Genomic DNA, 25,809 nt, shown 5'->3' with positions numbered 1-25,809 from the left:
AATGAATTTATGAAATTCCTAGCCAAATGGATGGACCTGGAGGGCATCATCCTGAGTGAGTTAACCCAATCACAAAGGAACTCTCACAATATGTACTCACTGATAAGTGGATATTAGCCCAGAAACTTAGGATACCCAAGATATAAGATATAATTTGCTAAAAACATTAAACTCAAGAGAACTAAGACCAAAGTGTGGACACTTTGCCCCTTCTTAGAATAGGAACCAAAACACCCATGGAAGGAGTTACAGAGACAAAATCTGGAAGTGTGACGAAAGGATGGACCATCTAGTGATTGCCATATCCAGAGATCCATCCCATGATCAGCTTTCAAACGCTGACACCATTGCATACACTAGCAAGATTTTGCTGAAAGGACCCAGATATAGCTGTCTCTTGTGAGACTATGCCGGGGCCTAGCAAACACAGAAGTGGATGCTCACAGTCAGCTATTGAATGGACCACAGGGCCCCCAATGGAGGAACTAGAGAAAGCACCCAAGGAACTAAAGGGAACTGCAACCCTATAGGTGGAACAACAATATGAACTAAGCAGTACCCCGGAGCTCTTGTCTCTAGCTGCATATGTATCAAAAGATGGCCTAGTAGGCCATCACTGCAAAGAGAGGTCCATTTGACTTGCAAACTTTATATGCCCCAGTACAAGGGAACGCCAGGGCCAAAAAGGGGGAGTGGGTGGGTAGGGGAGTGGGGGTGGGTGGGTATGGGGGACTTTTGGTATAGCATTGGAAATGTAAATGAGCTAAATACCTAATAAAAAATGGAAAAAAAAATAGAGAGCACGTGGATCCATCCACTACTCTAACTTGGGAGTGGAAAATTGATTTTGTGATTAGTACAGATTTTGGAGAGAATGCCAGACCCCAGGAAGAGAGTTTCCTTGTAACTCTTTGCTTCATGAGAAAGTTTCCAGAATTTCATCTGTCAAGCTGACTCCACAAGAGCACGTGGCAATTCTCCCTTTTTATTTTTATTTTTCAGCTGAAGTTCCAGGATGTCCCGCTTCGTCGTAGCTAAAGACCTCAGGAGCACTCTAAAGATGAGTGGAAACACAATAATTACTAATAAATCAGTGCCAAAAATTATCACAAGTAGGATTATATATTGAACCCAATATACATAGAGTATCCCAGAATATCCCAGAATATAACATAGAATATCTCAGAATATTGTAACTCTTTGTTTCATGAGAAAGTTTAGGGATAACAAGCCATGCCTAGGATCAGCCTAGTGCCAGGCAAGAATTTCACACTTTAGTGTTAATAGCACCAGGGGGTTGTTAACTCTTGATAGGACTGAAGATTACTGTGTTATCACGGAGCTCTAAATTCTTAGGTCCTGTAAAATTTATCCTGTCTGGAGAGTTCCCCCTTTATCAGGATAGTATATCAACTTGCTCTTGGCATGGAATGTAGCCTGTAGTAACTCTTTGCTCATGAGAAAATTCCAGACTTTCATCTGTCAAGCTGATTCCACGAGAGCACGTGGCACATGATATCCTTATTCTTGAATAGGACTTGAGACCAATTAGAGATCTGTTGGTTTCTGTATTTGAGAGGGTGAGACAAAAACATAGGAGGCATGAATGAGTCATCAATAATATATCAGTGTTGCATTAAGGCACCAAATAAAAGCATTTTCCTTTGAAATGAGTTTACTAATAATGAGTCCAGACTCGATTTCTCTAATCTCACCCTCCCTGTGTCTTTCATTTTGTCTGAATCCCTTGCTGCCTATCTATTGCATTCTTTGGTGTATGTGAATCAATATGGAAATTGGGTGTTACACTTTATCAAGCTACATCTTGGCCCCTTGAGAGATACTGTCCTGAACCTGGCTTGCAATTTCATCTAGACTGGGTGGCCAGCAAGCTAGCAGTCCTTTTGTCTGTGTCCTTAAAGTCCTGAGAGGGGTACACATCCTACCTGTGACTTTATGCAGTACTGAGGAGTGGATAACTCAGGTTCCTGTGCCTGTACAGCTAGGGCTCTACCCATTGGTCCATCTCTCCAGTCCCTGTGAATTTAGTGTGCAAAAATATTCTTTTCTTCTTTGAGGATTTTTTTTTTTTGTTTGCTTGTTTGGGACAGGGTCTCACTATGTAGCTGAAATGACTGTGTCATAGCAAACACATGCACACACTGAATTGAACAAAAATAACATGCACTAAAAGTTTAATATACTACTTCAACTACTATGTGTGTATATAAATACATGGACTTGAATTCATGGCATATTACCCTTCAAGACCTCTGTCCTCCCATGTGTCTGTGCTCCCAACACTTGCCTGGTGTTTATCTTGGAAGTTAGAGACTTTCCTCAGAAGCACAGGCCTTGCTCTTCTATTCTTCCTGATAGTGTGTGAAAGGCCTTCTCCAGGAGCTACCCAAGGCCCTTGCCATCCTTTGCTAGGCCCTTTCATTTTTCCTAGGCTTTCCATAGTGCCCTGTTTAGTTATCTTTCTTCTGCCAGGTACAGGATGCCCTTTGCTAAATAAAAAGTCCTTACTGGCACCTGGGTCTAGTACCTATTAATGTTGTATCCTTAAAGCTACTTTCACAGGGGCCAAACAATGTGGTACAATATTCAGACATAGAGACCTTACAGTTCCTTAGTTAAGCACAGGCACTGTTGGGGTATCTGGTGTGGTTTTTCTCCAGCTGTTTGATGGCTATTGTGGTTGTGGACGTCACACAACTAGGAAGAGAACCCTTCTCCATATTTGCCTCCATCAGAGTGGCCTGTGTGGTATTTTCCTGACTGCTCATTGGTGGAGGAAGGCACAGTCCTTTATGTACAGCAGCAGCATGGGGCAGGTGGTTGTGGACTGTACTGCACAGCAGGTCTAGAGAGCCAGGGAAATAGGCAGAAAGCCTCCCTGCTCCTGCTTTCTTCCTTGTTCTCTGGATGGTGACTGCAACTTGTAGTCCTGTAGTGTTGTAGGTCCCATGTCCGACCTACCACAGAGCCAGACAGCAGCTTGGGGAGACAGAACTTGAAATGTTTGATTGGGCTTGCCTCACGAAGTGGCCCTGCCGGTGTTGGGCCTTAGGGACATGACTCGGAATGGGAAAAGGCAGTCTAAGGTAAGAGACAGCTGGAGCTGGTTCAGGAGTGCCCAGGTCTTGGAATTTGCTGCTGTGGTGGAGTTCCCAGGGTGTGGACACCCAGGCGCTGCTGGCAGTTCAAGGAGAGCTGAGAACGGAATCTGGGACCATGGGCTAGATCTAGCCTGGGACCTGGGGGAAAAAGTGGGGAGCTCCGGGTGGTCCCACAGGAAGAGTCCTTGGCTTGAAGGTGGTTGGCTTAGAGGAGGTTATGTCTGGGAGCAGAGAGACCTTCTATGAGAGATTAGACAGTGGCTCTGTAGGCAAAGGAGTTCTCCATGACTTCCTAAGGCGGATCCCGATGAAAAGAGCTAGTCTATGGTTCTGAATCATTTATTGCCATGGTGCAAAGGGGGTGTGTAAAACCATACCCCACTTCTCAGGGTGGCCTGAGATGAAATACCTTTTGCAGGGAGGAATATCTGGGAAGGAAAGCTTATTGGCTATGTCCTCAAGGCCTCTCGGTACCTCATTAGCATGGAGATCTGTTGTAAGCCTATATGACCACAGGTCACTGTTTTGTTTTTTCTAAATGAAGGGGGCTTGGTGTATTTCCCTTATGTGACTGATGGCCATAAATGTATAGGGGGCTGTGGCTAGTGATAGGAGCCTGGTGCCCAGGAGCAGGTAAAGCTTCTATAGACCCTTCAGGGTCCTCAGGGCTTCTAGCCTTGTCTCAACCAAGTACCAGGCTACCTCTCATGGTCCACAGGCCCACATAGCTCAAATGGAGCCTTTCCTCCCCTGACTTATTTTGGACCTGTGCTTTATTACATCACTTTTAGAGCACTTTTAAAATGACTTCTCAGAGTTGAAAACGTGCCAGCACACTGCCCTCAACTTGCACTTCCTCTCAGATTGCTGTTTGCAGTCTCCACCCACATTTAGAGAAAAAGAAACTAGAACCTCAAAACTCACAGAGGCACTTCAAGGACCGCAAGTCCCCACCCAGCCATGGCCCAAGAGAAGCCAGGGTGTTCTAACCCAGTTCCCAATGGTGAGTTCTAAGTTTCAGGTCGGCAGGAAGGTCCCACACTCCACTTCTCTCCAGGGAGACTGCAGGACACTGCTGAGGGTGGGTTGGGGCTCACAGCATCTGGGAAATCTGTAGGCACTGGGGACCTCGGGAAGCTAAAAGCTATTCTGTCCATGATTCATAGGACTGGGGGTTCTACATTGTAAAATTAATACTCAAGACATGCTGTTGGGAAGGAAAGGTAGACTCTATTGTGGATGCTGGAAACCTGGAACGGAGGCCCCAGTCTTTGAAGACAATTGGAGAAAACTGACAATACTGACAAACTGACTAGGGTTGTGTGTTGCGAGTAGACTTCAGTATCTGAAATTTTGTGTTGTGCAGGCTGATGTTTTAAGGATCATCCCATGGTGGGAATCTCCTTGAGATGGTTTTCTCCTATCATGAGAGAATCACAATCCAGGCTTTTGTCAGGTTTGCGGCCCACAGGCTTCTGGATCAATCTAGAAAATGATGAACTCAAGAATGCAAAAGAAATCTTATTGGGGTAAAGAAGCAGAAGTAATGCACGGAGGACAGCAGGGATAACTTGAATACTGGTGTTGACAGGCTAGCACAGCTCTGCCCCAATCCTCTCTCTCCAGGAGAAACCTGGCCCAAAAGTCAAAGCAGGAAATACAGATACAATAGGAAGGTACTAATGCTAAACCTTTTCAGGCCTTTCAAGCAACAGGGATAGAAGTGATCACTGCTCAAGGGAAGCCACCATTTTCAACAAAAGCATGCTTCCATCCCTGAAACAACCCAAGGATCCATTATACTCACCCACTTGGTAGAGATGTCTGCAGCCAAATTTAGAGTTGAGTAGTGATTTATTTCAGCCTTTAACTATCCTGCAACTAGTATATTCTTGAGGTTTATTTTGTGTATGACTGTCTTGCCTACATAAATATCTGTATATCACATGTGTTCTTGATGCTGTATTGTATGGAGAAGGCAGCATAGGATTCCCCCTGGATGGAGCTTTTGACTTGGTTATAGCTCATCATGTAGGTGGTAGGAACTGAGCCAAGGCCCTCTGCAAATATGCATAAGAGCTCCTGTTTACTGAACCGTTGTTCTATTTTCTCGTATGTATGTATATGCGTATGTATGTATGTATGTATATACATGGAATCAACCTTTGCTCTCCAGTCCTGTCTCTGCCCGTAGATATGTGCAGCTCTCAGACATCATCAGAGAATTTCTAAATGTTTTATTCATTTCAGTAAGGCCTCTAGAAGTTTTTCAGTCACACCATAGCCAACCTTGTGGCTTGCTATGTTTCTGTTTCTCTCACTGGTCCTCAGCACTGAGCAGAGGCTGCACCACACAAGAGGTGCGGCTTTTCACTGGTGAGATTGTTGATTCGTGATTGGTCCAGGAGTTAAGACTGTCCTAAGAACAGGGCCTTGTCTGATTCTAGGAAGAACTAGAACTTGTCTGAACTAGCAAGGCCATAAAATGCTTTTCTGTTTTAACCTGGATGTTATTTCTAGGTGACAGTCCAATCATAGAAAAGATGGAAAAAAGGACATGTGCCCTGTGCCCTGAAGGCCATGAGTGGAATCATATATACTTTGCACCATCACTGAATATAGCTGCGCATGAAAACTGTTTGGTAAGTTACTGGTAAATAGCTTTAAAACTTTTTAAGGCTGAAGAGATGGCTTGGTGTTTAAGAGCACCAGATACTCTTCCAGAGGAACTGAGTTCCATTCCCAGGACTCACACTGTGGCTCACAGCCCCCATGGAAGATCACTGGTAGAAGATTATCATCACATAAATCATGTCTCCATGCGCAGAGGGCCTTTGAGTTGGCAATGCTCATTTAGGTTTATTTGCCCCAGTCTCCTGAGTGCTGAGACTCATGGTACATATGGCCACATCAAGCTGTCTGATCTGTGTTAAATTTGGTATCAACTTGTCCTGTATGCTTGAGTGTGTATTTCTACACAAAGTACCTTGTGTCATATAAGTTCAATTTACCCATCAAGGTCAGACATTAGCATTTCCTAATTAGCATTAGTATGCTAATTAGTATTAGGCATACACTTGAGTTCTCACCAGTTGTCCCAACAATAGGACAAAGGGTGGAAGCACATGGGCTGCAGACGGCCTCCATCCCTTAAACCTTTCCCCTTTAACATCTTGTATACTTGTACTTTTTCCTTGTGTTAAGTCCTTTCAAATGGTCTGTTGACATGCCAGTATTTTTGGTCAATTTTCTTGGGGTACTTTTCATTAAGCAATGCAGTCACCGAAGTGTGCAGTTGAGTTTGAGACATGCTTTCTCCAGGAGGTCACTGCCACTATTCGGAGAGCTCCCAGGAGGGACTCCAGAGCATGCCCTCAAGCCTCTCTGCAGTCAGCTCCCACTTACTCCAACTGCCTCTAGATTGATCTTTTCTCACAGATCACAGGGCAGGAGTGCTACAGCATGGACCCTTCAGTGTAAGGACTCTTGTCTCAGCAGTGCTCTGAAGAGTCTCCTAGGCCTTGTGTGTGTTTGGCCCTAGTTGCATTCTACATCTCTGTACTCAGCCAAACTCTTCAGGATAAATATGCCTATAGTGGATGTACATGAACTTCTTCTTACTGTGTTCCATTAACAATTATAGCAGACAACATTTCCATAGCATTTACCCTGTCTAATTCCAGAGAAGATTTAAGCATACAGAAAGGCATGCATAGGGTCTGTCTTAGGGCTTCTACTGTGGCAACAGAACACCATGACCCAAAAGCAAATTGGGAGGACACTGTTTATTTGGCTGCCTTTCCATAGAGCTGCTCATCAGAGAGGGAACTGAGGACATAAACTCAAACAGGGCTGAAACCTGGAGCAACGAGCTTATATGCACATGCCAAGGAGGTCTGCCGCTACTGGTTGGCTCTCATGGCTTGCTGTCTGCTTTTCTATAGAATCTAGCACCAGCAGGAATGGCTACACCTAGTTTTTGCTGGGCCTTCCCTGTTCATCACTAACTAAAAAAAATCCCCTATGGCCAGATCTTATGGAGGCGTTTTCTCTATTGTAGTGCCCTCCTTTCAGATAACTCTAGCTTTGGTCAAATTGACAGAAACTAGACAACAGGCTCCTTGCTTATGTGATACTGTTTTATATATGAGGGAGTTCACTGTGAGCATGTTTAATCACCCCAAATTGGTCCCTTGAGAACACCAGGTAGATGTATTAGTATTTGCTTCCCTGTTTTTATATTATCTTATTAGATAGAAATGTCACAGTCTATTCATCTGTATATCAACACATGCATTCTCTCCAATCTGAGGTGATAACAAGTTTGTAAGGAATATCTGCATATGAGTCTTTGTTTCCTATATGCTTTTAATCCATTTGGGAAAACATCTAAAAGTATTTCAACGTTATAAAGTAAGTGTTCATTTTACATTAAAATATGTTACCATTTCAAAATCAGGCTATTTCTTGCTTGCATCCTGGTATCTCATTACTCTTGGCTATCTTTTCCCATATGCTTATTTTTCAGTCTGAAGTATCCACTTGAACTTTAAGCCTTTCCTTTGTTTTCTGTTGCTGAGGTTCAAACCCAGAGCCTGAAAATCATAAGCAAATGCTTTGTCTATGGTTCACATCCTGGACCCCTCTCCATTAAAAAAAAAATAACAGTTGTGTGTGTTTGCGTTTCTGTGTATGTGTGTGTGTGTACTTCCATGTGCACAGCATGTACAGGGAGGCCTCAGAAGCTGGTCATTTTCCTCCTATTTTTTAAAGTATTTTTTAGTGATATATTTTTTATTTACATTTCAAATATTATCCCCTTTCCTAGTTTCCCCTCCAAAAATCCCTTATCCTCTGCTCCCTCCCCCTGCTCACCAACCCACCCACTTCTGCTTCCTGACACTGGCATTCCCCTATACTGGGGCAGAGAACCTTCACAGGACCAAGGGCCTCTCCTTCCATTGATGACCTACTAGGCCATCCTCTGCTACATGTGCAACTAGAGCCATGAGTCCCTCCATGTTTTTTCTTCGATTGGTGGTTTAGTCCCAGGGGAGCTCTGGGGTTACTGTTTAGTTCATAATGTTGTTCCTCCTATGGGGCTGCAATCCCCTTCAGCTCCTTGGGTACTTTCCCTAGCTCCTTCATAGGGGCCCTGTGCTCTGTACAATGGATGATTATGAACATCCACTTCTGTATTTGTCAGGCACTGACAGAGCCTCTCAGGAGACAGGTATATCAGGCTCCTGACAGCAAGCTCTTCTTGGCATCTGCAATAGTGTCTCGGTTTGGTGGTTGTTTATGGGATAGATCCCCAGGTGGGACAGTCTCTGGATTGTCATTCCTTCAGTCTCTGCTCTGCACCTTTGTCTCTATAACTCCTTCCATGGGTGTTTTGTCCCTCCTTCTAAGAAGGATTGAAGTATCCACACTTTGGTCTTCCTTCTTGAGTTTCATGTGTTTTGCAAATTGTATCTTGAGTATTCTGAGCTTCTGGGCTTATATCCACTTATCATTGAGTGCATATCATGTGTGTTCTTTTGTGATTGGGTTACTGCCACACCCACTCCAGTGGAGTCTGTGTGACAAGTCCAAAAGCTTGCCCACAGTCCTGAGGCACAGAGTTTCATGGAAACTGGTCTCCTGGAAATTTTCTGGTGTCCCATAAAGGGATATGGTCCAGATTTGTCCTTACAATAGTTGGTGAAAGGTTCTGTGTCCTTTCCTTCAGTAATGTTTTATTATAGGCCCCACCTCAAGGAATCATTTGACAAATAGCTAGTTAGATTGACCATTGCTTCCTGGCCTTCACCAGTGTTCCAATGTCCTAGGTAGTCGTTGAGCCAACCCTGGGCTTGGAATTTTGTAAGAATGTTACTTATTCAAACAAAATGCCTCCAATATTGAAAGAGGGATAGTGAAAGAAATCAGGCACCACAATGTACTAGATAGAGTTAGAAATTTCAGGGCAAGTTTAACAAAGTAAGTTTGGAATTCTTATTACAGTCATATATGGCAGACTACATTACTTAATAAAAGAAAGTTTGGTGGACTCCTCTGGTAAATGGAGGTCCCCCACAAATACTTAAAATAACAGCTAAGTCACTCCCATATGCAGGAATTTACAATTGTCTAGGAAAAAGGAGGGTTGTGGTTTAAGGAGGAACTAGAGTATTGCATTATTCATGAGAAGGTTAACAAGAGTGGGACCCCCCTAGTGGTGGGTTATACAAGTGACTAGAATTGTAACTAGGGTGTGAAATCCTCACCTGGCTCCTACAATAGCTGACTTTAGATGGGACTGTTTTTTGTCTCAGTTGGAACCACTGCCTGGTTCCTGCTAGTCCTTTATGTATGTACTTCTCTGTTTTGTGTTATTATAGATTGTATAACCTCCATGTATAACTTCCTTGTTTTCTTCTGTAACATAAGTCTGATGCTGGCTTTGAGAAATTGCATTCAGATTTAATACTCCCTTGTGTTTGTGTCTGTTTTTCACTTGCTGATGCCTTGCCCACCTGAGTACCAGGACTCTGATTTCTCCCCTGGGTTGAGAGACCAACTGAATCCAGCCCATAACAGGTTGTGTCACTTAGGATATCCTCCAGATTCACCCGTTTTTCTAAAAATTTTATGAATTCATTGTTTTTAATAGCTGAGTAGTATTCCATTGTGTAAATGTACCACATTTTCTGTATCCATTCCTCTGTTAAGGAAAGTCTGGGTTCTTTCCAGCTTATGGCTGGAAATAAATAAGCTGCTATGAACATAGTGGAGCATATGTTCTTATTACATGTTCGAATATCTTCTGGGTATATGCCCAGGAGTGATATTGCTGGATCTTCTGGTAGTACTATGTTCAATTATTTGAGGAACCACCAAACTGATTTCCAGAGTGGTTGTACCAGCTTGCAATCCCACCAACAATGGAGGAGTGTTCCTCTTTCTCCACATCCTCACCAGCATCTGCTATCACCTGAGTTTTTGATCTTAGCCATTCGGACTGGTGTGAGGTGGAATCTCAAGGTTGTTTTGATTTGAATTGCCCTGATGATTAAGGATGGTGAACATTTTCTTTTTTTTTTTTTTGAAGGTGCTTCTCAGCCATTTGGTATTCCTCAGTTGAGAATTCTTTGTGGATCAAGGAACTCCACATAAAACCAGAGACATTGAAACTTATAGAGGAGAAAGTGGGGGAAAAGCCTCAAAGATATGGGCTCAGACTGGTGCTGTAAGACCTAGAGTTGACAAATGGTCATCTCCCTCCTTGTTTCTGGGTTGTTTAACTCTTGGTATTGACACAGTCTTCTGAATGATGGTCTCCTCTGCCTCTGTAGAACCCCTGGATTGCAGATGTGTGGTTTGAGCCATGGCCTCTGCCCTTTTATAGGAGTTCCTGGAACTGAGCTCAGCTTGTCAGGCTTGCTCAGCCAAGGCTTTTACTCACTGAGAGTTTTCTGCCCCCCCCCAACGCCCCCCCCCCCGTCCATTTTGTACTGAATTGTCTTACTGAGTTGTAAGGTTTTCCTGTATTCTACACACAAGCTTCTGATCCGATGTATATAGTGTGGTTTTTCCTATTCCCTGGCTGGCCTTTTAAAAATCGATATCTACTTTTTTCTTTCTGCATGTGCCACAGGATGCAGTTAGAGGTCAGAGGACACCGTGCAGGATTCACCTCTCTCCTCCATGATGTGAATGTCAGTTTGTCAGGTTTGGCAGCAAGTGATTTTTGTTGAGTGCTACCTTATTCACCCACATTTTTCTCTTAGAATCTTTCAGACAGCAAAATCCTGACAAAGTACAACATATCTATTTGCTAAGCTTGCAACTGAAGCAGGCCAGCAGAAACACAGCGAGACCCTAACACCAAACCTCAGGGAAAGATAGAACTATTTCACAGGGTCATTCTCTCACTTCCACATGCAAGGATTCATGTCTGTATTATGATTTCTAATTCTCTTTTTAAAAAAGATTTATTTACTTTTTTAAAAAATATTTTTATTATTATGTAAATTTTCCTCAATTACATTTAGAATGCTATCCCAAAAGTCCCCCATACCCCCCCCCCCACTCCCTACCCACCCATTCCCATTTTTTGACCCTGGCATCCCCCTGTACTGGGGCATATAAAGTTTGCGTGTCCAATGGGCCTCTCTTTCCAGTGATGATTTACTTTTAATTTACTTGAGTACCCAGTTGCTGTCTTCAGACACACCAGAAGAGGGCATCAGATCTCATTATAGATGGTTGTGAGCCACCAAGTGGTTGCTGGGATTTGAACTCAGGACCTATGGAAGAGCAGTTAGTGCTCTTAACCTCTGAGCCATCTCTCTAGCCCCATGATTTCTAATTCTTATATAAAAAATCTTTGCCTGTGAAAGTGTCACAACTTTTTCTCCTGTTTCTCATGCTCTTCGTTTTTTGAGTTTCCTGTGACATGAACAGGTGGATCGTTGAGGATTATGTGACTCCAGGACTTTATCTGGAGCTAGACAGCTGGTGGCTCATTTAGTGAAGTGCTGGGGACATGAGCATGAAGTGCTGACTTCCATCCCCAGGACACAGGTGAACTTACTGCCTGCAGTCCCATGCATCCAGTCCCTGCCTGGAGTGCAGCCAGGAGGATTCTAGAAGCCTGCTAGCCAACTAGGTGAGCTGAAATTGTGAGCTCTCCAAGTTAGGGAGCAACTCTCTCAAAATGTAAAGTAGAGAGCAGCTGGAGAGATGGCTCTTTGGTAAAGCTGCTGCTGCAGAGAAGACCCAAACTCAGTTCCCAGGAAACAGGGTTCGTTCACCAGCATTTGTAACTCCACTTCCAGGAATCCAATAACTTCTTCTAACCTTTGCTGAAACCAGCACACAATTGATACACATACATACATGCAGACAAAACACTCATTTCCATAAAAAAGTCTTAGAAAAAAGTCAAAGAGCTGTAGAGAATGACAGCCATATTAAACCTCTGTCCACTACATGCAGACACAGAACAAACACATAGATACATACACTCATGAACACACCAGGATATACACACATCACAGAGTGTACACACACAGACACACACACACACAGGCACACACATGCATATTTAGTAAAATTTTAGAAAGATTTCAATGTGTGTGTACACGTGTGTGTAACCCTCTGGAGCTGTAGTTAAGACACCTGTGAGCTGGTGGCCTAGAGCTAGGAGCAAAACGTAGATCCTGTAGAAAACTGGAAGGACAGTCCACATGCTGAACCACAGAGCTATCCCAATATCATCCAAAATGCTGAGGAGAAAAGAGATTTGTGGCTGCTAAAACATACAATGGTGTTCTGGGCTAGCTGTGGTCACTCATAACTGCAATTCTATTGTTTATAAGCTAAGGAAGAAGCCAAGGTCCAGGTAACATGGGATGTATAGCTTGATCCTATCTAAAAAAAAATCATAAAGCTAGATGCATTAGTGTATGGCTTTACTCCTAGCACTCAGGGGCAGAGGCAGGTGGACTCTGTGAGTTCCAGCCCAGCTAGGCTACAGTGAGACCCTATCTCAACAAGTCAAGTGTGAAGGTCTGCCATATGGTTGTGGAGGTAGGCACAGTCCTTGAAGTCTAAGAAGGAGACCTGGAAAGCCATCAGGAATGGCCTCTGTCCCTTGCTTTGGCTTCTCTGACTGCATGGCTTCAGCCATTGCCAGAGCCTGCTCTGCATTCCTAGGCAGAGAACAATGCTGCACGAGCCACTGTCTGCTTGGGTCCAGAGTCAATAGAGATCAGTTACCCAGTACAACTGTGTCTGCAGACCGAGGTTTCTCACAGGAGCCCAAGGCTCGTGTCTGTTCATCTCCTGCACAGTGGCCAGTGCTCTGAGGCATCGTCCACTCTGCACTCCTCTGCAGCCCTTTTCGGAAGCATCTCTGACTTGTGTCGGTCAGGGCTACTTCACACTGACTCTGCGATTTTTCCATCCTGCAGCTGTATTCATCAGGACTGGTGGAATGTGAGGCTCCTGATCTACCTAATACAGTTAGAAACTTTGATGTCAAATCTGTAAAGAAAGAGATCGGGAGAGGAAGAAGATTGGTAAGTTGACATGTTTTATTACTCATATATTATGAGTCTTGGGGGCTACAGTCAAAGGATAGTCTCTCGTGGGCCTGGAGAGAGGATTCAGAAGTGAAGATTGCTCACTGTCCCTCTAGAAGACTTGAGTTTGGTCCCTAGTCACCAAATGGCAACTCACAACTCCCTGTTAACTCCAGCTCCAGGGCATCTGACACCCTCTGCTGGCTTTCACAGACACATGAACTAACATACTTGATCTCTCAGACACATACACAGAAATAAAAATAAAAAACTGAATCTTTCATCTCAAAATAGAGTCTATGTTGTAGCAGGGTTTGAGAAACATGTGGAGAGCTGGAAGGTGGACTGTGAGACGCTCCCTCAGCTGACGCTGTCTGCTTACAGCCAACTGTCGCACAAAGCAGCAGAGCAAGCTTGAGATGCTTCTGTCTGGGTGAAAACTCTCTGGTCAGACAGGGTGGACAAGTCCTTACTGTCATTCCAGCAGAGCAAACACCAATTTCCGCAGCTCAACAGCACCATCTAGGCTTTGCTTCTGCTCTCCTGCCTTAGAGCAGCTAGCTGGTTCTCTTAGTGCCTCAAAGCTGCAGGCCGCAGTCAGAGCAAAAGGCTTTATCCATCTTCACATGGAGTAAGATGCCTTCTGAATGCCAAGGGTGGCTGCATGTCTTTCTGCACCAGTTCTGGGTGGTTATCACTGTCAGCATCTGCCTTGGGGCTGAGGGCATAAGGGGACTCTGCAGGAAAGAAGGACGGGTAAGGCTGTATCTCTGAGGTTGACTGTGTCTCCTGGCTACATTTATAAACGGCCATTTGCAGATGAGTAATGGGATGGCAAGCATGAGTGTATCATGTCTGACCAGAACCACAAAAGGTATCAATGACTGGTGGCACTCTGCTATGTTAGATTGCAAAATATCAGTATGTGTTCCTGCAGGCTTATGTCTTCCTAATTAGAAAGCAGCAGGTCATCAACTGAAACATAATTTTTATTACTCTGTGCTAATTGGTTTTGAGGCATTTCATGAACAGAGTTAAGGAAATCTACCCTTGGATTTTAGAGTGGTGGTTCTCTCTCCACCTGTGGGACCTTTTCAACAGAAAATCTATATTTCAAGTGGTCTTAGGAACCACCAACCATAAATTTCTTATCCTTGGACTTTTATAACTGTAATTGAGAATCTGAGCTGGTTCCTAGTTCCTAAGCTGTATCTCTGAGGATGACTGTGTCTCCTGGCTCCATTTATAAAAAGGCCATTTGCAGATGAGTAAACAGGATGACAAGTCTGAGGTCCTATGGCTGGTCACACTCACAGTAAGGTGTCAATCACTGGAGACACACTGGTATGTTCTTTTTTCAAAGTACTTGTACCAGCATGCTGCATGTAAATTCTCCTAATTAGAAAGTAGCTAGACAATATCAACTCAAACCTTTCTATCATTCTGTGATAATTGTATTTGAGGCTGTTCACAGATCGTTAAGGAAGGGCACCATTGGACTCTAGAACAGTGGTTCTCATAGTGTGGAGCATGATGAAAAGAAATACACATTTCAGATTGTCTTAAGAACCACCATCCATAAATTTATTTTCTTTGGTCGTTTATAACTGTAATTTTGCCACTTAGCTGATCCTAAGCTCCTAAGCCCATCAGAAATACATATTCCAATGGTTGTGACCAACAACTGGAGAGTCACTGTTACAGAGTTTGCCTATGTGGAAACAGCCAGGTCCAGAATGAGGGCAGTTGAGTACATAGAATATTGAGAAAGCAGCTATTATCCTTAAGAGTTTCCATAGACTTTCCTATTGGAAATAGATGCATTGGAAGTGTGGGGTAACAGAAAGGGATGCAAAAGGCACATGAGGTGAGAGCTACTCACTCACTGTTTTCTTATAGATCCCAGGGCCACCAGTCCAGGGATGGCTCCACTCTCAAGAGGCTGGGCCCTCCATATTCTTAAGTAATTTTGTAAATGCCCAACAGGGATGTCTACAGCCTGCTCTTCTGTCGTAATTTTCTGGTTTGAGGATCTCTCCTCTTGGATGGGTAAACCTAATTGCAGAGCTGTCAGCATCTGTAGTATGAGGGTGCAGCCCATCGTTTTCACTGTTCATGCTGCTACATTGCTCTTCTACAATTGAATAACTGCTCATGTATGTGCTGTAGAACGCTATCTATATCTTAATCTTGGTTTTTACCTACTTTTGACTTTTCCTTATGTTTCCTTATGTATTATCATGGGATCCCATGAGCGCTGTCTCTTGCTCTATAGAGTGGCTTCATTGTACTTGGTCCTCATTTAGGCAAAGGGTCGTGTCAATCAGACTTGGGCATGGCTGGTTTGCCCCTCATTATAGCATAAGACTATAGTACTTCTTGATGGGCTTCCTGTAGCTACACCATGACTAACCAGCTCTGTACCACCTTCAGATAAAGCACAATAGAGACATAAAACCAAGGGAGAAAGAAAATATTGTTTTCAGTTATAGTTTTATTGTTTAGTGTCTACAAATCTGAAACTGGTGCACTTTATTGTACAGATTCCTCAACTGCTACGCTGTGACACAAGCACCACCTTTCAAGGGAGGAACGTCTAGGAGGATGTCATAGCAAGTGCCAGCTGAGGTCACACACCCCTTAGTGGCACAAAAAGGAGCTGCTCTGGCCTGAGGTTTAAGGACCCCAAATCCAGTGTGTGTCTAGTGATAAAGAAGCCTGACAGCTATGCTATTTAAAAACAAAAGTCTCTATTAAAGGGGAAGACTAGTTTTTGAAATCATCTAATGTTTTTGCATATATGTAGATCATAACACATCTGTCTATGCCAGGCCTTTGATTCTAATTGGCATCAGTTTTGCTGAAACTTCCTCATGGGTTACCAAATCTAACGCTTATTTAGTGTGGGTATGGAGGATATGCCAGAGACAGCCAGGACAAAAACACATGGCTGCTGGCTTAAACCATATTTAATGGCATCCTTACTTTTCAGCAAAGAAACAGTACTAACTCACTGTGAACTATTCTTCTCTAGAAATGCTCATTTTGTAAAAACAAAGGAGCCACCATGGGATGTGATTTACAGTCCTGCACCAAGAATTACCACTTATCCTGTGCCATGGAAGACAACGCAATTCTACAAGTTGATGAAGATCATGGCACTTACAAGTAATCAAATAGCTTTAAAACTCCATGTTGGAGCGTTGGAGGTGCTTAGGGGGTGGCTAGCCTGTGACACACTTCTCAATTCATGCAAATGAGTTTCATGTGAGAACGGGTTATGGGATACGAGCAGGAACTTCTCAGCTTCACATTTCTCTACATGACAGGAAAAGAACTACTCAAGGGTTTGAGTTTCTAAATCTTCTCTGTCCTCTCTTGTTCCTGGGAGAGCCTCATTCCTAATGGAAGCTTGCATGTCCTACAAGAGACTGAAGCCAATCCAGGTCTGTTCTTGTCTGCATTGGGAAGACACCTTCCTTCAATTGCACATCCATAGGTCATGGGTCTGAGCTCTCTGCTTCCAGTGTTCAACCTCGACATGGAATTGAGGTTGTTGGAGTTGACAGCAAGCACCTCTACCTGCAGAGTCATCTTGCCGGCTTCCAGGTTGTCCCTGTTAGTAAAAATTCATTCAGTTTTGAACAGTTTTTTTTATATTTGAATTACTGAAAAATCAACAGTGGCTTGTGTTCTCAGAGTTTCACTTTTATTGTTTATGCTCACAAAGAGCTCAATTTATTATATCAGTCATTTTTAAACACATGAAATCTCTGCTGTAACAAGTTTTTATTCTTTGAGACAGTATCTCACCAAGTAAACCAGGCTGGCCTTGAAATTACAGAGATAGGTTTTAAAATTATGCTCATTAACCATAATGAAAATACTTAATCTATTTAAAAAATTGTTTCAACAAGGAACAAGTAGGCTTCTCTGCTGGAACAAGTTTAATGTAAACACTGAGGTTCATAGAATAACTGAGATATTTCAGAAGGTGCTAAGGGATACTCAGAAAGAGAGTGAAGCCGACAAGGTAATCAGGTTGGGGGAAGGACGGGGGCAGAGAGGCCACAAGGAACACTGGCTCATGGGAGGGGCTGAAGCAGGAAGGGTCTTCATCCTGATTTGATTTCCTTGTTTTATTTTGTTTCATTATTTGAGACAGGGTTTCTCTGTATAGCACTGGCTGTCCTGGAACTCACTCTGTAGACCACGCTGGCCTTGAACTCAGAAATCCACCTGCCTCTGCCTCCCAAGTGCTGGGATTAAAGTCGTGTGCCACCACGCCAGGCTTCATCCTGATTTGAAAATTACTGACACTGGGCATGGGGAGGACACGGGTGAGGGAGTGTATCCTAATAGTCTCTCTACTTCTTTATGCATTACAAAAACTCATAGGCAAGCATGGTAGTATAAGTCTAAAATCAATGTACAGGAGAGGTGAAGACACAAATCCAAGTCCCTCTGGGAATGCAATTTGAGACTGAATGTAAGGTGGGCAGAGGTCCCAGGTCCTGAGGAGGTGACTGAGCTGGGTGCTGCTGGGAAGAGTGCTGGGTAACTGGAGGACCCTAGGTCTCATATGGGCGAAGACAAAGGCAAGCCTGGGCAGAGAAGTCCCCTACAGCTCCTCACTCCTGTTCTCTAGCCTGGTATGCTGCCTACTCTCTCTCTTTCTCTCTCTGAAGATACTCTCCAAATCCAAGTGCTAGAGAAGGCCAGCTCTGATCTGAAAAGTCACTCTCCACAGTGCTGCACGAGTGTCTGTGTGAACTGTGAAGATCAGCAAGACTGTGGGTGGTCATTGCAGCTTCAAATCTTAGACCATAGTTCCTTAGATGCCCCTCATCACAGCATAGGAACTAGGAGTGCTCAAAATAGTCACCCAGCAGTCACAACTTCAGAGAGTGAAGTCCTCTTTCTACTGCTCAGAGGGCACAAAGACAACGGTCACCCTCACCCACACTGGTTGTGGTTATAAATTTGACATTGACTTGAACACATTTCTTGTTAAAAATGAAAACTTCAGCCAGTGTAATTGCATGCAGCTCTAATGCATGCACCGGGGAGACAAAGGTTGGTGGATCTCTACAAATTAAAAGATTCAGTGATTCTTTGAACATCTGTATTTTCAGATTATTTTGTCAAAAACATGCTCCAGAGGGTCAAGATCCCACACAACGTGGTGAGTTTCCAAAGTGGGCTTAAAGAAAGTTACTTATGTAGGCAAAACATGAAGTAATCTAATTTCTTCTCATTTGTAAGCTCTTATGTGCACTTTTTTGTGTGGATACCTTAGGTTACAGATGTTGTGACCCACCTATGGATGCTTGGAACCAAACCTGGGTCCTCTGGAAGAGCAGCAACTGCTCTTAACCACTGAGCATTCTCTAGGTGTAGTCATTAACTGATTGGAAAGTACCACTAAAGGGTTTTTTCATTATTGTATGTTGACAGAAAATGATTATAATAATATGTACACACACATTATAATATACATGTATACATACACACATATATGTGTGTGTGTATATATATGTATATATATGTGTTCCAGCTGTATACACAGACACACACACACTCTATCTATCTATTTATCTATCTATCTATCTATCTATCTATCTATCTATCTATCTATCTATCTATCGAGAGAGAGAGAGAGGGAGTTAGTTCTAGGCTGGTCTGATCTACATACTTAGACCCTATATCGAAAGAAAAGTGTTCTCTGTAAAACTTTGGCACTTTTACTGTATTGTTCAGTTCAAATGCTATAAGAAAAAAATCACTGGTAAAAGAGTATAAATGATAAAACTCTGATGAGGAAGCACTGGGTAATTATCTTTGAGAAGCACCCACTTGATGAGGATGATAGGACTGCCCAACTCTCTGCCCATAGGTTTTTTGAAGCCAGAATCTAGTGGTATGCCACCCCTCACAGGGACAGGTGACGTTTGTTCTATAAAGGGAATAAATATCCTTACAACACAAAATCTGTGACAAATATGAGTGGCTGTCATCTCAAGCATTTCAAGTAAATTTTACAAAACCACATCACTTCATACAGTTATTATAAGCAGAGAAATGTTTTCATTTTTGAACCATTTACTATTTGAGCTACAGAAAAATGAGACAGGTATGCTCACCTATCAACTGGTAAAGTATAAAGTGACCACATGATGCAAAGAGCTGTCCATTTCCTCCTAAAGATGCATTCTTTGTTCTTAGATGCAACTGTCAAAGCTCCTTTTCTTAAGAAATGCCAGGAAGCAGGACTTCTTAATGTTTTACTTGAATACATACTAGAAAAAATGGATTCGACTTATGGAAGACTCCTGGATGAGACTGCCTCAGAGTCAGGTACTGAATGGGTATTCTAGAAAACACACCTCCCCATGTTTCCCAGGCCTTCTGTAACCCATTCTTTAAGAACATACACCATGGGCTGGGAAGATGGCTCAGTGGTTAAGAGCACTTGCTCCTCTGAGAGGACAAAGGCTGGTTCCCAGCATCTACATGGGGTCTCACTCTATAACTCCAGTTTGAGGGCAACTCAACACCATCCTCTGTCCTGTCCAGTTACCAGGCATACACACGGTGCCTATATGTACATACAGGCAAAACACTCATACAGAAAATATAAAGTAATCCAGACAATTTAAGCTAATCAACAAAATATGAAAGATACAAATTTTCTAGTTAGAGGTAAAGATGCCCCAAGGCTAGGAGGTCTGTTTCTCAGAGGTGCACAGCTAGATGGAGACATCACTGAGACTGGTGTGCTAGCTTGGCTGGTTTTGTTTTTGTGGATACCCCTGTTGTTTTCAGATACAGATTTTAAAAACTTATGTTTCATGTGTGTGTGTGTGTGTGTCTCTGTGTGTGTGTTTACACGCACATGGGTGTTTAAGTACCCACAGAGAATAGAACTCTATGATCCTCTGGAACCAGAGCTATAGGCAGTTGTAAGTCACCAACATGGGTGCTGGGAACTAGCCACTAGGTTATAATTTTGATGTGTCTCAAATTCTATATCTTTTTTTAATTAGGTATTTTCTTCATTTACATTTCAAGTTCCCCATACCCTCCCCCCCCCCACTCCCCTACCCACCCACTCCCACTTCTTGGCACTGGCATTCCCTGGTAGTGACGCATATAATGTTTGCACCACCAATGGGCCTCTACTTCCACTGATGGCCAACCAGGCCATCTTCTGATACATATGCAGCTAGAGCCAGGAGCTGTGTGTGTGGGGGGGGGGGGAGTACTGGTTAGTTCATATTGTTGTTCCACCTAAAGGGTTGCAGATCCCTTTAGCTCCTTGGGTCTCTAGCTCCTCCAGTGGGGGCCCTGTGATCAATCCAGTAGCTGACTGTGAGCATCCACTTCTGTGTTTGCTAGGCCCCGGCATAGTCTCACAAGAGACAGCTATATCAGGGTCCTTTCAGCAAAATCTTGCTAGTGTATGAAATGGTGTCTGCGTTTGGCGGCTGATTATGGGATGGATCCCCAGATATGGTAGTCTCTAGATGGTCCATCCTTTTGTCTCAGCTCCAAACTTTATCTCTGTAACTCCTTTCATGGGTGTTTTGTTCCCAATTCTAAGAAAGGGCAACGTGTCCACACTTTGGTCTTCGTTCTTCTTGAGTTTCATGTGCTTTGTATCTTGTACCTTGGGTATTCTAAGTTTCTGGGCTAATATCCACTTATCAGTGAGTACATATAATGTGAGTTCTTCTGTGATTGGATTACCTCACTCAGGATGATGTCCTCCAGGTCCATCCATTTGCCTAGGAATTTCATAAATTCATTCTTTTTAATAGCTGAGTAGTACTCCATTGTGTAAATGTACCACATTTTCTGTATCCATTCATCTGTTGAGGGGCATCTGGGTTCTTTCTAGCTTCTGGCTATTATAAATAAGGCTGCTATGACCATAGTGGAGCATGTGTCCTTCTTACCAGTTGGAACATCGTCTGGATATATGCCCAGGAGACATATTGCGGGATCATTCAGTAGTACTATGTCCAATTTTCTGAGGAACCGCCAGACTGATTTCCAGAGTGGTTGTACAAGCTTGCAATCCCACCAGCAATGGAGGAGTGTTCGTCTTTCTCCACATCCTCGCCAGCATCTGCTGTCACCTGAATTTTTGATCTTAGCCATTCTGACTGGTGTGAGATGGAATCTCAGGGTTGTTTTGATTTGCATTTCCCTGATGATTAAGGATGCTGAACATGTTTTCAGGTGCTTCTTAGCCAGGTGAGAATTCTTTGTTCAGCTCTGAGCCCCATTTTTTAATGGGGTTATTTGATTTTCTGGAGCCCACCTTCTTGAGTTATTTATATATATTGTATATTAGTTCCCTATCTGATTTAGTATAGGTAAAGATCCTTTCCTAATCTGTTGGTGGCCTTTTTGTCTTATTGACAGTGTCTTTTGCCTTATAGAAGCTTTGCAATTTTATGAGGTCCCATTTGTTGATTCTCGATCTTACAGCACAAGCCATTGCGGTTCTATTCAGGAATTTTTCCCCTGTGCCCATATCTTTGAGGCTTTTCCCTACTTTCTCCTCTATAAGTTTCATTGCCTCTGGTTTTATGTGGAGTTCCTTAATCCACTTAGATTTGACATTAGTACAATGACATAGGAATGGTTCAATTCCCATTCTTCTATATGTTAACAGCCAGTTGTGCCAGCACCATTTGTTGAAAATGCTGTCTTTTTTCCACTGGATGTTTTTAGGTCCCTTGTCAAAGATCAAGTGACCATAGGTGTGTGGGTTCATTTCTAGGTCTTCAATTCTATTCCATTGGTCTACTTGTCTGTAACTCTACCAGTACCATGAAATTTTTTTTATCACAATTGCTCTGTAGTACAGCTTTATGTCAGGCATGGTGATTCCACCAGAGGTACTTTTATCCTTGAGAAGAGTTTTTGCTATCCTAGGTTTTTTGTTATTCCAGATGAATTTGCAGATTGCTCTTTCTAATTCGTTGAAGAATTGAGTTGGAATTTTGATGGGGATTGCATTGAATCTGTAGATTGCTTTTGGCAAGATAGCCATTTTTATTATATTGATCCTGCCAATCCATGAGCATGGGAGATCTTTCCATCTTCTGAGATCTTCTTTAATTTCTTTCTTCAGAGACATGAAGTTCTTATCCTACAGATCTTTCACTTCCTTAGTTAGAGTCACGCCTAGGTATTTTATATTATTTGTGACTACTGAGAAGGGTGTTGTTTCCCTAATTTCTTTCTCAGCCTGTTTATCCTTTATGTACAGAAAGGCCATTGACTTGTTTGAGTTAATTTTATATCCAGCTACTTCACTGAAGATGTTTATCAGGTTTAGGAGTTCTCTAGTGGAATTTTTAGGGTCATTTATATATACTATCATATCATCTGCAAAAAGTGGTATATTGACTTCTTCCTTTCCAATTTGTATCCCCTTGATCTCCTTTTGTTGTCGAATTGCTCTGATTAGGACTTCAAGTACAATGTTGAATAGGTAGGGAGAAAGTGGGCAGCCTTGTCTAGTCCCTGATTTTAGTGGGATAGCTTCCAGCTTCTCACCATTTACTTTGATGTTGGCTTCTGGTTTGCTGTAGATTGCTTTTATCCTGTTTAGGTATGGGCCTTGAATTCTTGATCTTTCTAAGACTTTTATCATGAATGGGTGTTGTATTTTGTCAAATGCTTTCTCAGCATCTAATGAGGTGATCATGTGGTTTTTGTCTTTGAGTTTGTTTATATACTGGATTATGTTGATTGCTTTCCGTATATTGAACCATTCTGCATCCCTGGGATGGAACCTACTTGGTCAGATTGGATGATTGTTTTGATGTGTTCTTGGATTCGGTTAGCAAGAACTTTATTGAGTATTTTTGCATCGATATTCATAAGGGAAATTGGTCTGAAGTTCTCTATCTTTGTTGAGTCTTTTTGTGGTTTAGGTATCAGAGTAATTGTGGCTTCATAGAATGAGTTGGGTAGAGTACCTTCTGTTTCTATTTTGTGGAATCGTTTGTGAAGAACTGGAATTAGATCTTCTTTGACGATCTGATAGAACTCTGCACTAAACCCATCTGGTCCTGGGCTTTTTTTGGTTGGGAGACTATTAATGACTGCTTCTATTTCTTTAGGGGATATAGGACTGTTTAGATTATTAGCCTGATCTTGATTTAACTTTGGTACCTGGTATCTGTCTAGAAACTTGTCCATTTCATCCAGGTTCTCCAGTTTTGTGAAGTATAGCCTTTTGTAGAAGGATCTGATGGTGTTATGGATTTCTTCAGGATCTGCTGTTATGTTTCCCTTTTCATTTCTGATTTTGTTAATTAGAATGCTTTCCCTGTGTCCTCTAGTGAGTCTGGCTAAGGGTTTATGTATCTTGTTGATTTTCTCAAAGAACCAGCTCCTCGTTTGGTTGATTCTTTGAATAGTTCTTCTTGTTTCCACTTGGTTGATTTTGCCCCTGGGTTTGATTATTTTCTGCCATCTACTCCTCTTGGGTGAATTTACTTCCTTTTGTTCTAGAGCTTTTAGGTGTGTTGTCAAGCTGCTAGTGTGTGCTCTCTCTAGTTTCTTTTTGGAGGCACTCAGAGCTATGAATTTTCCTTTTAGAAATGCTTTCATTGTATCCCATAAGTTTGGGTATGTTGCGGCTTCATTTTCATTAAACTCCATGAAGTCCTTAATTTCTTTCCTTATTCGTTCCTTGACCGAGGTATCATTGAGAAGTGTGTTGTTCGGTTTCCACGTGAATGTTGGCTTTCTATTATTTATGTTGTTATTGAAGATCAGCCTATGTCCATGGTGATTTGATAGGATCCATGGGACAATTTCAATATTTTTGTATCTGCTGAGGCCTTGTTTGTGACTAATTATATGGTCAATTTTGGAGAAGGTACCATGAGGTGCTGAGAAGAAGGTATATCCTTTTGTTTTAGGATAAAATGTTCTGTAGATATCTGTTAGATCCATTTGTTTCATAACTTCTATTAGTTTCACTGTGTCCCTGTTTAGTTTCTGTTTCCATGATCTGTCCATTGATGAAAGTGGTATGTTGAAGTCTCCCACTATTATTGTGTGAAGTGCAATGTGTGCTTTGAGCTTTACTAAAGTTTCTAAAAATGAATGTGGCTCCCCTTGCATTTGGAGCATAGATATTCAGAATTGATAGTTCCTCTTGGAGGATTTTACCTTTGATGAGTATGAAGTGTTCTTCCTTGTCTGTTTTTATAATTTTGGGTTGGAAGTCGATTTTATTCGATATTAAATTGGCTACTCCAGCTTGTTTCTTCAGACCATTTGCTTGGAAAATTGTTTTCCAGCCTTTCATTCTGAAGTAGGGTCTGTCTTTTATCCTGAGATGGGATTCCTGTAAGCAGCAAAATGTAGGGTCCTCTTTGTGTATCCAGTCTGTTAGTCTACGTCTTTTTATTGGGGGAATTGAGTCCATTGATATTAAGAGATATTAAGGAAAAGTAATTGTTGCTTCCTATTATTTTTGTTGTTAGAGTTGGCATTCTGTTCTTGTGGCTGTCTTCTTTTAGGTTTCTTGAAGGATTACTTTCTTTCTTTTTCTAGGGCGTAGTTTCTATCCTTATATTTTTTTTTTCTGTTATTATCCTTTGAAGGGCTGCATTCATGGAAAGATAATGTGTGAATTTGATTTTGTCATGGAATACTTTGGTTTCTCCATCTATGGTAATTGAAAGTTTGGCTAGGTATAGTAGCCTGGGCTGGCATTTGTATTCTCTTTGTGTCTGTATAACATCTGTACAGGATCTTCTGGCTTTCATAGTCTCTGGTGAAAAGTCTGGTGTAATTCTTATAGGCCTGCCTTTATATGTTACTTGACCTTTTTCCCTTACTGCTTTTAATATTCCATCTTTATTTAGTGTATTTGTTGTTCTGATTATTATGTGTCAGAAGGAATTTCTTTTCTGATCCAGTCTATTTGGAGACATATAGGCTTCTTGTATGTTCATGGGCATGACTTTCTTTAGGTTTGGGAACTTTTCTTCTATAATTTTGTTGAAGGATCGAGGAAGTCTTCCTGCCTACCCTGCCCACCCCAGTCAAGAGCAGCAACACCAGAGCTTTGCTCAGCCTTAAATGGAATCTTAGAGCTTTCTCTTGCTTCTGCTACTCCTAAAAACGGTCTCATCATGGTCTCCTCTCAGTATAACTCCATCAGCATAGAGCCGACTCTGTCCTGTGCATTGCTCGCTGTTACCCTGGGTTTCTGCTCACTACCACATTGCCAATATTTAGCACACTTAATAAATGCTTGTCAAAACCACTGAAGAGTGCACCGTTTATTTAATACAGTCCCAGGCAGCTCTCGGCTGTAACAAGACACAATGCACTCTTCCGTGTTTACTAATTTGTGGGGCTTCATCAGAATCTTTTTAGAAGTGTCCTTTTGGCCACAGTCATTTCAAGGGCATGCTTCATGTTCAAGACCAAGCTTTTGAATCTGGGCTCTTTGACTCAAGCACCATTAGGGAGAATAGGGGATGTGGAGCACTAAGACTTTCCCCACCTGACAGTATGCATCAGATCTGTGTACCCACACTGCCCCTGACCCTTGACTCCTCTCACATCCACAT

At 42.4% G+C, this 25,809-nt stretch overlaps 1 pseudogene; it reads left to right on the top strand.

Moving 5' to 3' along the window:
- On the top strand, window positions 4,074–25,496 carry Phf11 (PHD finger protein 11; annotated as a pseudogene).

Source organism: Mus musculus, chromosome 14 (genome assembly GCF_000001635.26).
Source record: "Mus musculus strain C57BL/6J chromosome 14, GRCm38.p6 C57BL/6J".
Taxonomy (NCBI): Eukaryota; Metazoa; Chordata; class Mammalia; order Rodentia; family Muridae; genus Mus; species Mus musculus.
Note: the sequence above shows the minus strand (reverse complement) of the source record. Positions and strands in the feature narration are given on the sequence as shown.